Raw genomic sequence first — 15423 nt, 5'->3', positions numbered from 1 at the left:
CAACTATTCCCATGTCCCTCAGACTTGCCTCAGGATACCAGGTGTCAAAATCCATTTCCACTAATATAAATCTTTTTCCTCTCTGAGTTAGCCTGGATAAGGGCTCTGTGATATCCATGGCAACCATGAAAAATGCTTGTGGAGCCTTGCTGAGACCTACAGGCTTTTTCTGCTTTTGACATGTCACAAGTCTTGCAGTATTCCTTTACTTTATTTTGATATTTGGGCCAAAAGAAGATTTTCTTAAGCTTCTCATATGTCCTCTCTGTTTCCAAGTGACCAGCAAAAGGGCAATTGTGGGCTAGTAGCATTACCTCTGCACATTGCTTTGTTGGTATGATCAATTGTTTGTAGGGCTCTATTTTTCCCAACCAGGGCTTCCTTGGAAATCCTTTTTATAAAAATCTCCCCTGTTCTATTAGGGGTATTACTGAGGATGTCCTCCCTTATGCTCTCCAGCGAGGTGTCTGCACTTCGTTCCCTAGCAAATTCCATTTGGCTTTGGCTTGCACTGTGAGGTGTTTCAGGCAAGGGGGAGAGGAAGGGGGAGGGGAAAGGCAATGCCTCATCCCTCTGTCCTGGTGATACATTGCTACTTTCTGCTGATGAGGGTGCAGTTAGTTTGAGGAATTCTCTGTTCTTTATCCTTTTGAAGGAAATCAAATATTCTTTAATGTAATCTGTCCCCATGTAACTCAGGCACAGTTTGTCCAAGATGGGTGATCTTTAGGAAGGATTAGACTCATAGACTTTAAGGCCAGGAGGGACCATCTTGATCATCTAGTCTGACCTCCTGCTCATCACGTCACATAATCTCACTGCCCCCAACCAATTCCTGCAATAGTGCCATTACCTCTGGCTGTGTTGCCAAAGCCCTCAAATCTTGAATTAAAGACTTCAAGTTACAGACAATCCACCATTTACTCTAGTTCAAACCAGCAAGTGATCCATGCCCCATCTTGTAGAGGAAGGTGACGATCCCCCAGGGTTTCTGCCAATATGACCATGGAGAAAATTCTTTCCTGACCCCAAATATGGTGATCAATTAGATCCTAAGCATGTGGGCAAGACCCACCAGCCAGACACCTAGGAAATAATTCTCTGTAGTAACTCAGAGCCCTCCCCATCTAGTGTCCCACCTCCGACTGTTGGTAATATTTGCTAATAGCATTCACAGATGGGCCATATGCCCTTGTAGGCAATCTCATGACATCAAACCCTCCATAAACTTATCAAGCTCAGTGTTGAAGCCAGTTAGGTTTTTTGCCCCCACTCCTCCCCTTGGAAGGCTGTTCCAGAACTTCACTCATCTGATGGTTAGAAACCCTTATCTAGTTTCAAGCCTAAACTTGTTGATTGCCAGTTTATATCCATTTCTTCTTGTGCCAATGTTGCCACTTAACTCAAATAACTCCTCTCCTTCTCTGGTATTTATCCCTTTGATGTATTTATAGACAGCAATTGTATCTCTCCTCAACCTTCATTTTGTAGGCTAAACAGGCCAAGCTCCTTAAGTTTCCTCTCATAAAGCACGTTTTCCATTCCTTGGATCATCCTAGTAGCACTTCTCTGTGCCTGTTCCAGTTTGAATTCATCTTTCTTAAACATGGGAGACCCAAACTGCACACAGTTTTCCAGATGAGGTCTCACTAGTGCCTTGTATAATGATAATAAACACTTCCCTATCTCTACTGGAAATACCTCACCTGATGCATCCAAGGATTGTATTAGCCTTTTTAACAACCATTGGTGGCTCACAGTCATACTATGATTGACCAATACACCCAGGTCTCTCTCCTCCACTGTCACTTCAAACTGATGCATCCCCAGATTATTGCACTTGGTACTATTCAATTTCATTCAATTTCTATTACTCTCGTTTTCAAGATAGTCCAAATCTTGTATGATTTTCTGGTCCTCCTCCGTATTGGCAACTTTGTGTCATCTGCAAATTTTATTAGCACACTCCCACTTTTGGGGCCAAGGTCATTAATGAAAATGTTAAATAAGATTGGTCTTACACCAATCCGAGAAACCCCACTAGTAAGGTCTCTCCAGCCTGACAGTTCACTTTCAGCATGGCCATTCCTTACTCGCCTTTCAGTTCTTGTATTAATCCTCATCTTGTTCAATCTACCTAATAATATTCCATGTGGAACTGTATCAAATGCTATACTGAAATCCAGGTAGATAAGATCTACTACATTTCCTCTATCTGCCAAATTGGTTATCTTTTCAAAGAAGGAGATCAGATTGGTCAGGTACGATCTACCATTTGTAAAACCATGTTGTATTTTATCTGAATTACCATTAACCTTTATATCCGTCACTCTTTATATTCTCTCTTCCAAATGATTTTGCATACAATTGAGGTCAAACTAACAGACCTGCAGTTTCTTGAATAATTTTTTCCCCTTTCTTAAACAGTGGTACTATGTTTGTAATGACTCCTGTGTTTACAAATTCATCAAAAGTACTTGCTATTGGTTTTGGAATTTCATGTGCCAGTTTCGCTAATATTCTTGGATGGAAATTATCTGCTCTCCCACCCCGATTAAGCTTCCTGAGTTTGGCTTTGTGATAGGGTGGACCTGGCCCTGAGGCCCCCTGCGGGAAGCCTTGTGAGCTTGCCCCACTCTGCCCCAGAAAAGGGCAGTAGGAAGGTCCTCCAAGCTACCTAGATCAGCTGTGTGGGAAACAACCAATCCGGGCCCTGCAGGCTAGTATAAGAAGAGCTGCAGGGCTAGACTGACAGCAGTTCTTTGCTGGGGCTGAAGGAGTGTGGCTGGCTGAAGAAGCTGCAGAACTCCCGACAGGACAGTGCTGTGAAAAGCCAGGGAGAGTGAGAAGGAGCCCTACCTGGTTGCTGGGACTCCATTAGGACAAGGTGTCATAAACAGATAGCTAAGGGTTAATGTTCTTTTACCTGTAAAGGGTTAACACAGGGAACCAAACACCTGACCAGAGGACCAATCAGGAACCAAGACTTTTTCAAATCTGGATGGAGGGAAGTTTTGGGTGTGAGTTCTTTGTTCTTTGTCTTGGGTCTGTGCCCTCTCGGCTCTGAGAGTGATTTTTCTATCTCCAGGTTTTCTAATCTTCTTTTTCCAAGTTATAAGTACAAGGATAGTAAGACAATAGGTTTATATTGTTTTCTTTTGTATTTACATGTGTGTAGTTGCTGGAATGTTTTAAATTTTATTCTTTTTGGATAAGGCTGTTTATTCATTTTTTTTCCTTTAAGCAATTGACCCTGTATATTGTCACCTTAATACAGAGATCCTTTTATGTCCTTTTTTCATTCTTTTTATATAAAGCTTTCTTTTTAAGACCTGTTGGAGTTTTTCTTTAGTGGGGACTCCAGGGAATTGAGTCTGCAGCTCACCAGGGAATTGGTGGGAGGAAGAAGTCAGGGGGAAAATCTCTTTGTGTTAGATTTACTAAGCCTGACTTTGCATACCCTCTGGGTGAGGGGGAAGAGAGATTAGATCTCTCGGTACTTGTGTTTCCAGGACTGGAAGCAGGGAATCTCCTGGGGTCGTCCAGGGAGGGGAGCCTGGGAGGAAGTAACAAGGAAACAAGGGGAGGGGGTTATTTCCCTTTGCTGTAAGACTCAAGGCATCTGAGTCTTGGGGTCCCCTGGGAAGGTTTTGGGGAGACCACAGTGAGCTAGGCACTGTATAATTCCTGGCTGGTGGCAGCAATTACCAGATCCAAGCTGGTAACTAAGCTTGGAGGTTTTCATGCTAACACCCATATTTTGGACGCGAAGGTCCAGATCTGGGAAGAAATGTTATGACACAAGGCCCTGAAGTAAGCGTGAAGACGCTGTGGGAAAGTGGCCCAGGGAATTAGAGAAGCCATGTGACATTGTTAAAGGGACACAGCAGATGGCTGCTATCTTCAGGGTCCCTGGGCTAGGACCTGGAGTAGTGGGAGGACCTGGATCCCCCCTCAATTCCATTCACCACAGGGGAAGTGGCCTGGACATTGAGGCACCCCCAAAGGGGGGAACTGAACTGCAGTGGCCCAGCTGGAGAGTTGTGGCCAGAAAGGCTCTAAGAAGGTGAATACTGTCACTAGGGAGGGAGCCTTGGGGCACTGCTCTATCTCAGAGCAGGGAAAACTTGTGGGTGACATTACAGGGACTCCTGTTGGACTTGTACCCTGGAAGGGATTTTGCTTTGCTTTCATCACACAGAGTGTGTGTGACTCAGCCAGAGTCACCAAATGCACACCACAGGGATAGAGAAAGAGTGAGTGCAAGGCAAATGCACTCTGTCAAGAGGGGGGGCGCTTGCAAGAGGTGAGTGCGCCCCGTTACAGGCTTCCACCTTGGATGTGATATTTTCTATTTCCATGTCTTCCTTCCCATTAGCTACCCTTATCTTTAGTCTCCACCTTCCTCCAACCATCTTCAGTAGTCAGGTGTCCCACTTTTTCTTTCCTTGTTTTCTTTTTATTTATCTGGCTAAAGAACCTTTTACTATTGGTTTTAGTTTCCATTGCAAGACCCAACTCCTCTTGGCATTTGGCAGTTCTCACTTTTCGCCTACACCAGGGGTCCCCAACGCAGTGCCCGGGGGTGCCAGGGTGCCTGTGGGGGCATCTAAATATGCCTGCATCCTGGCTGGTGGTCGAGCATCTGCTGAAATGCTGCCGAATTTCTGTGGCGTTTCGGCAGTGATGCCTCTTGATGACGTCACTTGTAGGCAGCAAGTGGCGTCATTGAGAGGTGTCGCTGCCGAAACGCCGCAGAAATTCGGTGGCGACGCCTCTCGATGACACCATTTGCCGCCAAGTGACATCATCAAGAGGCGTCACCGCCGAAACGCTGCAGAAATTTGGTGGCAACGCCTCTCAGTGACGCCACTTGCTGCTGACAAGTGACGTCATAGAGAGGTGTCGCCGCCAAAACACCGCAGAAATTTGGCGGCACTTCAGTGCATGCTCCACCGTCACCACGGTCCTTCGTCTGGCGCCCAACAGACGAAAAGGTTGGGGACCACTGCCCTACACTTTCTGACCCCCAAGAGGTAGCCTTCCTTGCTGATCCACCCCTTCTTCCATTCTTTGTAGGCTTTCTACTTTTTCTTAATAACCTGTTTGAGATACTTGTTCATCCATTTTCGTCTGCAACCTAAAATATGACCATGTTGCTACCACTGTTATACAATTGCAACAAACCATGTACAAAGTATGTCATGTAAGGTGTGAATGAAAAAGTTACGGTTTGCTGAATATGATTATCCTCTTTATACGCATGTATCATTTTTGTATCTGAAGTTATGAATATTGACTATGTACCTGTATTTCAAATGTGTTTGCTCCTGTGGTAATTTACATCCAGTCTAGCCAGCATGTTATGAAAGGAGTATGCAAGTTGATGGCCCATCAGTAAACACAATGGGCCATGGAAGAAGCTTATCCCCATTTGATGAACTTTCCTGTAGATCTTGAGATCCCGACCCTGGCCAGGTCTGAGGTGGGAAGCTGGAGTAGTGCAAGGCAGGTGCTGCTCTGACTGGCGCCATGGAGCAGTCAGCTGCAGTGTTTCCCCATCTCCTGCTGGTGCCTGGGGTTGCAACTGCTCATCAGCTCCCAGCCCCTCTGACTGCTCATACAGCCAGTGGGGGGACTTGGCTTGGGGGCCAGCAAAGCCCTCAGGGAGCAGCGACAGCAAGGGCGGGCACTCCTGGCACACAGCCCTTAGCTACCCCCACCCTGCACCTGAGCTACCCCCCGTCTGCACACAAGTCCCAGCTATCCTGCCCCACTAGCTACTTCCTGCTTGCACCCTGAGCGATTTTCAAACAATTTGAGTTCAGTCCCCTCACCTTTTGAGTTATAATATTTGGTTGCTCCCTTCCCCCCAACCCAGACAGGCTGGGTTGCACTCCCACCCCAGAACCCGCCATGTGGAGCTGGCCCAATCTCCACTGTCCTCTGCCCCCCTCCCTCATGGGCTCTGGAGTTTTTATAGCATGGGGGAGGGCCCAGGAGTGGCGCCAGGGTTTCTGACGCCCTAGGCGGATGGCCATTTCGGCGCCCCCCGCGGGTCCGGTGGACCTACCGCAGTCATGCCGGCAGGGCTGGCTTTAGGCCAATTCCACCAATTCCCCCGAATCAGGCCCCGTGCCTAAGAGGGCCCAGCACCCAGTGAGAATCTCTTCCCTGGCTAGAGGCGCCTTTTTAATTTTTACTCACCTGGCGGCACTTTGGGTCTTCGGCGGCACTTGAGTGGCAGGTCCTTCAGTGCCACCGAAGATCTGGAGCAAGTGAAGGACCCACCGCCAAAGACTCAGAGCACCGCCTGGTGAGTACAAGCTCCATGTGTTTTTTTACATTTTTTTTTTAGTCATCCCTGCCGGGGCCCTGTCAAAACTATTCGAAATGGGCCCCGCACTTCCTAAAGCCAGCCCTGCATGCCGGTAGACGGTCCGCTGCTGGAAAGGCTCCAGTGGAGCTGCCGCAGTGATGCCGGTGGCCGGTCTGCTGGTCTAAAGGCTCCGGTGGACCTGCCGCAGGCATGACTGTGGTAGGTCCGCCGGAGCCTTTAGACCAGCGCACCGTCTGCCGAAATGACTGCGGCAGCTCCACCGGAGCCTTTCCAGCAGCAGACCGTCCGCCGGCATGACTGCGGTAGGTCCACCGGACCCGCGTGCTGCCCCCCCAGCAAAATAGCGCCCCCCCAAAATTCTGGCACCCTAGGCCATTGCCTAGGTCGCCTAAATGGTAGCACCAGCCCTGCCGGGGAGGGGGTGGCTCCAAAAGAAAAAGGTTGAAAACCCCTGCTCTGAAAACTCAATATAACTCTAGGTTTTAACAATCCTATTGGTATTTTTATTGGATGAAGCAGTTGCACGTACTAATATACCTGTGATTTTGTTTTTAAAGATTCAGAAAAAACGATCTATATTCCAGAGTTTAAAAATTAAAGCTGTTGTAAGAGGTGAAGATCTCCAGAAAGCATTAGAATACAGGATATTTATATATTTATAATTTAATATAAATCCAAATGATTAAGCTTTATTTTTAAAAAATGACATCTGATTGATTGGCTGAGTGTTTCCGTGACAAGTTTAAAGTTTCATGAATTTTTTTATATTAAATATATAATTGTCTAAGATTAAGGAATTCTGAGGAAAATGCTACACTGTATGAAATACCTTAGCTGATGCCTCTGAAATCATAGCTTCTTGTAGTTAAAGGAAACTGTCCCTGTTATAGAGATGTAACTGAAATCAGAGTTTGGCCCTTAACATTTTTTTTCTTTATATTGGGTTTCATATCCATAAGCAGCCAGTAAAAATGCTGAAGCTTGGGAACTTACATTATTTCTGAGGAACATGAACTTTCATATTCATTACTCTTGCCCGGGAGCGAATTTCTTATATAAGTAAGCCAAAGTGGTGTTTCAACTTGTGGAGTTTCAGGCGATTTGAATTCCTACCATTTTGGATTGCAAGCAGCTTTTGATTATCGTTGTTTTAACAGAGTCTATTATTTTAGGGCTCTTGTTCGCTGGATCCGTTCCATGCTTTTGTTTTATATATGAAACTTTAATAACATTTTACACTAGAAGACGGCGGCAGTCTTGCAGACGGTAGAAGGGGTTTACTCTGTACTGTGGTTCATAGAAAGACGCCAACGCTTCTGGAAAAAACAATGAGTGAACTTCGATGGTCTTACGTGAAAACCACCACTACGTGTTAGTGTTATACATGTAACAGAAAGGGCATGCACCGAACCCGTCCCAAGAGTGCGGACTCCGCTAGCGCACACGTACCTGAGCAGTAGGATGCTTGCGCGTCTATCCCGCAGGAGAGGCAGTGCCACGTCTCACTGTCCCACTCTCTAGACCTGGGACGTTTCTAGTGCACTACCCCGAGGCCTAAAAATAGCCTTTCAACTGCACGTCGCTGCCCATAAGGGGCAGAGGCCCAGCTCGGGCCCGGGGAGGTTCAAGACTTGTCACACGCGGGGTTTGGGGACGGGAAGGGCGAGAGGCGCGCGCTCTACCCTCGCCTGCCGCGGAGCGGGGCTGGCTGCGTGCGGCTGGCACGGGGCGGGCTGGGAGTGCGCCGCCGGGGGCTCAGGGGCGGGAGAGAAGCGGGGCTCTGGTTTCACTCCCTGCCTGGCCCCGGGAGGCGGCGTGTGCACGCGGAGGAGGGCGGCTCCGCGCGGAGAGGAGTCCCGCTCCCAGCCAGGCCTGCAGGGGGAGTCGGCGAGAGGCGCTCGCACAGGCACACAGCTCCCGCTGCCCGCTCGCTCGCGCGGACTCCCCGTGGCCGAGGCGCTCTAGCTCAGCTCCCCACCAGCCCTCGGGCTGCGAAACCGCCGGGAAACCCGGGACACAGGCAGGGGGACCGCTCCCGCCGCCGAGCTAGGCGAGAGCAGCGGTCGGTGTCCGGGTCTCCTTCGCCTCTTGCGGGATCGCCAGGCGCCCCCCCGGGGATTCCTCTCCTCGCTTTACATGCTGCCCCCCGGCTCTGGATTCATAGGCAACTCCCCCCTGCGTATTCCCCACCCTTCTCCCAGGGACTGCCAGGCGGAGGGCCGCCTCTCCTCCGCCTGACCCAGCCGTGTGCATCGGGCTCTTGCCATCCCCTCCCGGGGGCGCCCGGACGGACCTGGAGCCCCCCGAGCCCTGAAGCGCTAGCGGAGCCCGGGCGAGTGGGGGCCCCCGGGCTGGCGCATCACCTGGGGAGCCGCTCCTCACTCTGCCTCTGCTGCGTGCTGGGATTTGTTGTGCTTTACTTTGGGGTTTGTCGGCTCGTTCTGATCCGAGCCGATTCCGAGAAGCAGCCTCAGGTTATGAATTCTCCGCTGCGGTGAGTAAACACTGAAAGCTGCTCAACCAGTTGCAAGTTGTGGTGGCCCGCAGTTATACTGTTGCTGTGTGTGTGCTGGGGTGGGGGGAGATGGGAGAGATGAACACTAAACATTCCAGTGACTTGGCTTCCCTCCCCCGTGCGGGATCTGAACATCACTGGGGTGGGCTGGCAACTTAAACATCATTAAGGCTAAAACTCACCTCCCCAGCCGCTTTACACAGCCACCCCAATTCTCTCGAGTTGTTCTCCCCTCTGTAGGACGCCCGCTGCTGCCATTTGAAGAGCCAGGGAAGGAGCTGCTGGGGTCAGACTTGATTGCACCGCAGCTGTGTATCAAACTTGGTTTGACTAAGTGACCAAGCACAGTGAAAGGCTGTTTTTAAGGGGGTGCGATGTTTTCACTGTGGTGTGGTATAGGCTGCAGCTGTCCTGGGGGTAGGAAGGGATGGGAGTTTCTTATTTGGGGGGATGATTGGGTCACAGGGTGCACCTGCAATTTGCTCAGCACCTAAACGCAGGGAACCTCTACCCTCCCCCCCTCTCCTTCCAGTTGTATTTCTATTCGTGGGAAGTCTCGATCCAGCGTATAGGGTGAAGGGAGCACCGTGGGCTGATCAGAGGAAAGGGGGGCTGTAGGGCCTCCAGAGGGGGCTAGTAGGTGCAGCGTGGCAGAAAAACTGTCGGTGGATGTTGCATCAATGCCCAGTAGCGCTCCGAATTTCCCCCTTCCCCATAGATCCATGTTCTGAGCACATACTTCATTCCAGTGCAAACAGGGCTCTTTGCTAAGGTGTGATGCAGCTCCTGCTAATGTGTTTCCTGTGAGTGTGCGCTGTTGCCCTTTGCTTTACCTGCTCCAGGTTGTGCTGGTGATTTTGTTTCTGGAGTGGGGAGCCTGACTTTTCTCTTTGCCATAGCGGTCGGTTACCGGTAGGGGGCGCTGGAAGTGAGGGCTCCGCTCGAGGTGGCTGGATGGTCCAGCCACTGTTTAGACAAATCAGTGAGCGGTCTGGGGTCACCATCGCAGGGGTCAGAGGGCAAAACTCGCAACTGGTTCCCATTAAGCAGAACCTACCTTGTTAAGTATCTAACACAGATACCTAAGAGGGAGAGAAATAAGAGACGGCAAACAGAGAGTCTATTTAGGGCTTGTCTACATCAGAAAGTTGCAGCGCTGGTGAGGGAGTTACAGCGCTGCAACTTTGAAGGTGTACACATTTGCAGGGCACCACCAGCGCTGCAACTCCCTGTTTGCAGCGCTGGCCGTACTCCCGTTTTGTCTCGGGTGTAGAGGATCCAGCGCTGGTAATCCAGCGCTGGTAATCCAATGTAGACACTTACCAGCGCTTTTCTTGACCTCCGTGGAAGGAGGAAGCCTCTGGTAATCAAGCTGGTCTCCTTTCCCGGTTTGCTCTCTCGTTCCCGGAACCCCGAGCAAGCAGGTCTCCTTCCCTGCGGTTTGCTGGGTGGCTCCGGGAACGCGAGAGCAAACCGCGGCGAAGCTGGTCTCCTTTCCCGGTTTGCTCTCGCGTTCCCGGAACCCCCCTTGAAGCCGCCCAACAGCGCTGCAGTGTGGCCACATCTAACACCACTTGCAGCGCTGGTTGCTGTAAGTGTGGCCACTCTGCAGCGCTGGCCCTATACAGCTGTACTAATACAGCTGTAACAACCAGCGCTGCAAAATTTTAGATGTAGACATGGCCTTAGTGCTGTTACAAAACAGGAGTTAACTCTTTAGCCAAGACAATGAAAACTAACAGCAAAACTCCATGTCTTTAAAACTGATAGAAACTAATCGTATTCCACTCCTCAACCTCTCCAAGTACATTCAGAACGTCCCACCCCAACCTTCTGCTGTATTTTACGTTTTGGTTATTTAATTGATTAAGGTAAATGATCCTGAAGTAATCACCTTAATCTGCCTCAGGTTGGAATATATATACACATAGAAAATACCTTGGGATTTTTTTTGTCACAGCTTTATTGTTATTTCAATGTATTGTATATCTTTTCATGAAAGTCAAAAAGAAATGGGTGCAGGGCAAGGGAAGCAGTCATAGAAACTGTCTGGATATTATACAAATGTGTACTTCGACATCTACAAATAATATTAGTTGCTGCTGTATATGAATTTTAATATACTTGTACTGCACCTATTATTTAATTTGATAAACAACAGTAGTTCTGGTCTGTTGTATAAACTTGTATTTTGACACCTTTTAAAGAGTACATTTTGAGTTAGTGGTCCATAATACACTGAACCAGACATCATGGTCTGTTGTGTAAATCCTTCTTATTGCATGGATTATTACTCTGAGAGATGGTAGTCGTTATGGTTTCTCATTTCAGTCTGGATGCCAAGCATGCACACCAAGTTCACATATTAAAAATCCGTATGATATTTTTCATTGAAAAAAAAGCAGTGTTCGCGCTCATTCAGTAAACAGCTCAGGGATGGATGGATAGATAGATATTCAAAGGCAGCATGGAGTATGGAGCCTGCAAGGTTACAGCTGAGAAAAGCAGCAGCAGCTATTTTGAGGACTGTAGGAGCACACTTATATGGTTAAAAATAGTTGAACAGATTTTTTTAAATAAACAACATTTTGTAAAGCAAAGCAAACACTAAACATTCTTGGACTTATTTCTTGTATGCCAGACTCCAGCCTGAAGCAAAAATTTTCAGCCCAGTTAAAAGCTCTGTAAAAACGTGATTTATAAGGGAAATGGGACTTCAATTTTAACTCTAGCAGCTGGAGTATTCCTCAGTCCTTGCATGGGTAAAATGAAAGATTTTGACAAATTTCTGTGTTCTTTAGGGTAGATGGTGATAATATATTTTTATTACTTTTTCTAATGGCATCATTTCATTTCTCATGTTAGTGGTGAATAGCTGTGTAAACTCCCACAGAGAGCAGAGACTTTGCTCTTATGGGTGGCAGTTTACTTTTCTGTCCAAGAGATGGTTCAGAAATAGAAAATGTAAACTCTTGCCATTAAGTTATACTTTTCCTTTAGGAAGTTTTCACATGGTGTTTTGAAGAAGCTGAATGTATTAATATCAACAGTCTACACCATGTTTTAAATCTTCTCCCATTATCAGTTTGCTAATATATGTGCAAGTAGCAGTTTTCTGTGTACCTTGTAAAGTCAAAAACCTTGGCTATGTCAAGTTCACTGAGCTAATTTGCAGTCATATAGATCTGTACCATCACCATTGTAGTTGCATAACAGCTATAGTTTAAAGCTTGTTTAATCAGATATTTAACCAAATAGGGTAATAACAGGGTTTTACATCTATTGTTATTACTCTCATATAGAATTATATTACTGTGTTTTGTGTTATCAGGATGTTGGAATTAAGTAATAATGTAATAGAATATTAAATAAAATATACAAAATATAAGTTGCAAGGAATACAACAAAAATATCTTAGCAACTCCACTTCATCAGTTAGAAACTATTTACAGTAAGGGATTCAACAGATGAAATTGGAAAATTACTTGGATATACAAGGTCAGATCTTCAGCTGAATTCCAATCCTTCAAATATTATTACAGCTAATGTTAAAAAAATTACATAATACACAGGTTAAGAAAAGAGTGTCTGTACTTCTGGGTATAGTGCTTAGATTATCCACAAATACAAAGTTTTGTTTTAAAAGTCATAAGCTACATATAGTACACAGTCAGTAATAACCCAAATTTAGGTGAATAAATTTAACAATACAGTTTAGATATTAGCATCCAAGTATTCGGGTACATCACTCATAAAAAGTTGTACAGACAGTTGATTGTGGAAAGAAAAATATTTCAATGAGTGAAGATTGTCCCTCATACTACATACAAGGTTAACTTTAAGCCTAGGAAAACAGTTCCATTGATGGAGATTAGGTTATGCCCATGCTTAAAGCTAACATCAGAGACACTATGCTGATTTGCACTAAATGAATTAAACCGGTAATAGACTGAGACTCGCGAGCTGCAAGTGACTCTTTAATGTGTGTCTCTTTGTATCACATTCTATTAAAACACTGTGTGATTTAATTATTAACCAGTCTAAGTTATTAACCAACTAGGATGTTTTTTTCTATGTTATTAATCAATTGCAGTTGATAAAATAATAATACTTGGTCAGCCATGTTGCTGTGAGAATTTATATATATATATATATTTATATATATATCTCCACACACACATACACATTTCCCGTCATACTGTTTAAATATTAATATATAGTACTATAGTAAATGAAACAATGAATTCACACAACTGTGGCTCTTTTCAGTAATGCTGATTGCTAATTTGGCTCCTGAACCACTGAGGTCTGAGTATCATTAATTTACACCCATAGTATATGTGTGTGGTCTGTGATCAATGAATTAGACTGAAGCAGTATCTGCTAATCAATACTTTGTGATAAGAGTTTCAGTGTACCAAATATGTACATATTTATTATATAGTATAATATGATATAATATAGTATAATATAATATTATTGCTATTTTTTAAAAAGAATCTTGATTATAACATATGAACTGTAAAATCATGATATATCATCTTGATTGTTATATTTTGACCATTTTTTTCTGAACTGTTGCCATAGTTACTGAGATAAATTGATATGATAATTAAAAATAAGAATCACTGAGGAAGTTCTTATATTTTTTCCATAAAATATATGTAGAAATATATAATTTGCATCTGTCAGTGCTCAGTTTCACCAAATTATTGTCTAATTTGGCTTAATCTGACCTCTTCTCCTTCTCTCGTTTATACTTCACATTCCTTCTTGACACCAAGTTGTAAAATACAGAACATACACATTTTATCTTTCTAATTTGTCTTTGTAAACTATAACTGACTTAAAAGAATGAGTGTTTTATCAACCATATCCAAACATATTTCAGACTGAGCCCTCTGTGACATACACTTTTTGTCAGCTGTTCATGGTAGGCTAGTTTTAATTTCTAGCCTGCAGCATTGCATAAATAACCTGCAAAAGACAGGTGGCAGTCTGCTATTTCGAATCCCTCCAGAAATCTTATGAATCTTGCAGCTTGAACTGTACTATGCAGGTAAAGTTGGGTCTCATGCAGAAAATAAGACATAGCCTTTTAAGAAATGCAGCTTGCTAAGTAAACACATCCCTTTGTTTTTATGAGGGAATTAGCCAGGTAGAGGCTAACTATTGCATGTGGCAGAAATAGCAACTGTAAACCTAACTGGAATACAGGTTTGAAATCTCTAGGACTTTGTTCCTAGCAGTCTGCAGTTTTGATAGAGCACCTCTTTTTGTTGTTGTTCAACATCTGAAAAAAATTCAGTTTTTTCTTCCAGTATTGGAGTTATAGTAATACTTATTTTCTAATGTGTATTGCCACCCTAGATGCTAGATTATAAAAAACAGCAAGTCAATTGCAGGATAAGGAAAAGAAATTAAATACTCTAATATAGTAGATAGTTGTATTTACACAATTAATCTTGGTTATCTAAAGAGTTCTAGTGCTAGGAAATCTACACTTACATTCCACAGTGTATTAGAAAGCCAAGGAACTTCAAAGAAGAAGTTACATGTAGCGGAAAAATGTTGGGAATGGAATTAACCTTCTGTTGGAAAAGCACTGAAAACTCTTGGAAAACAAATTCTTGTTAACAATCCAAACTCTTTCTAATCACAATGTAAATTAACTTAAATAGTTTTGAAGGAAAAAATATGAAAATGCTTTTATCTCATAAAGTTTCAATTTTGCTGTAAAGTATGAGATGCACTCCCATTTTCAAATTATCTTTAAGGGCTTCACAATCACACCCAAGTTTATCATTTACACAACTTTTGTAAAACAGAATAGAGACAAGTCCTATTTCTAAAATCACTATTTACAAACAATGTACACAGGAGCCTAAGGATGTAGAATTCCATTAATGGTTGGAAGAAGAACTGTCACTGTTTGCATAGTTATTAAATAAAGTAATAAAATAAGCGTAGTGAATAAATCACTTGAAAGGCATTCATGAATCAGCTGTCCTCAGAATATAATTTACAATATTTGAAATCCTTACTGTGTGTTAAATAGATAACCATTGCATATTGTCTTTTCATCAGCTTTTGTTTCATCTGGTACACAAATTGTGATTTAAAGAGTCCTAAAATTGCTGCCCTCCATTTCATTATATCTAAGGTCCTTTCTGAGGCTTTACCTGATAGTAAGTGAACTGTGTTCTAAAATGTTTTGATCAGCCAGAAGAGACAGGGCCATATTGTAACCTGTGTTTAAAAAAACACAGTTTAAAAAGTGTGTTTAAAAACAAATTCTGTCTAAATGGGGAGTGAGAGCTAAGCTGGAACTTGGTCTCTGATTAGAACCAGGTTCAACCACGATCAAACACATTATAATTTATAAACATATTATACTTTATCGTAAGGCCTATGTAAACAGCCTTGGGTAAGGAGATACAGTCTGGAAATAATTTTTTCTAATACATTAGAGACCTAGTCTTCTGGCCCACACTAATGTCTCTGAATTATTTGATATTTTCTATTGCTGGTGAATTCTACACAGGATGACATAAGTATGAGTGAATAT

At 44.4% G+C, this 15423-nt stretch overlaps 1 protein-coding gene across 1 annotated transcript in view; it reads left to right on the top strand.

Moving 5' to 3' along the window:
• The first annotated feature begins 8247 nt into the window (after positions 1 to 8247).
• SEMA5A (semaphorin 5A) overlaps positions 8248 to 15423 on the top strand; it is a 620036-nt gene continuing 612860 nt past the window's right edge. The window contains exon 1 of the mRNA XM_030551691.1: positions 8248 to 8834. The gene's annotated coding sequence lies outside the window, so the exon portion shown is untranslated. The remainder of the gene's footprint in view (positions 8835 to 15423) is intronic.

The sequence above is a fragment of the Gopherus evgoodei genome, chromosome 2, assembly GCF_007399415.2.
Source record: "Gopherus evgoodei ecotype Sinaloan lineage chromosome 2, rGopEvg1_v1.p, whole genome shotgun sequence".
Lineage (NCBI taxonomy): Eukaryota > Metazoa > Chordata > Testudines > Testudinidae > Gopherus > Gopherus evgoodei.
This window is presented reverse-complemented; position numbering and strand designations above follow the sequence as displayed.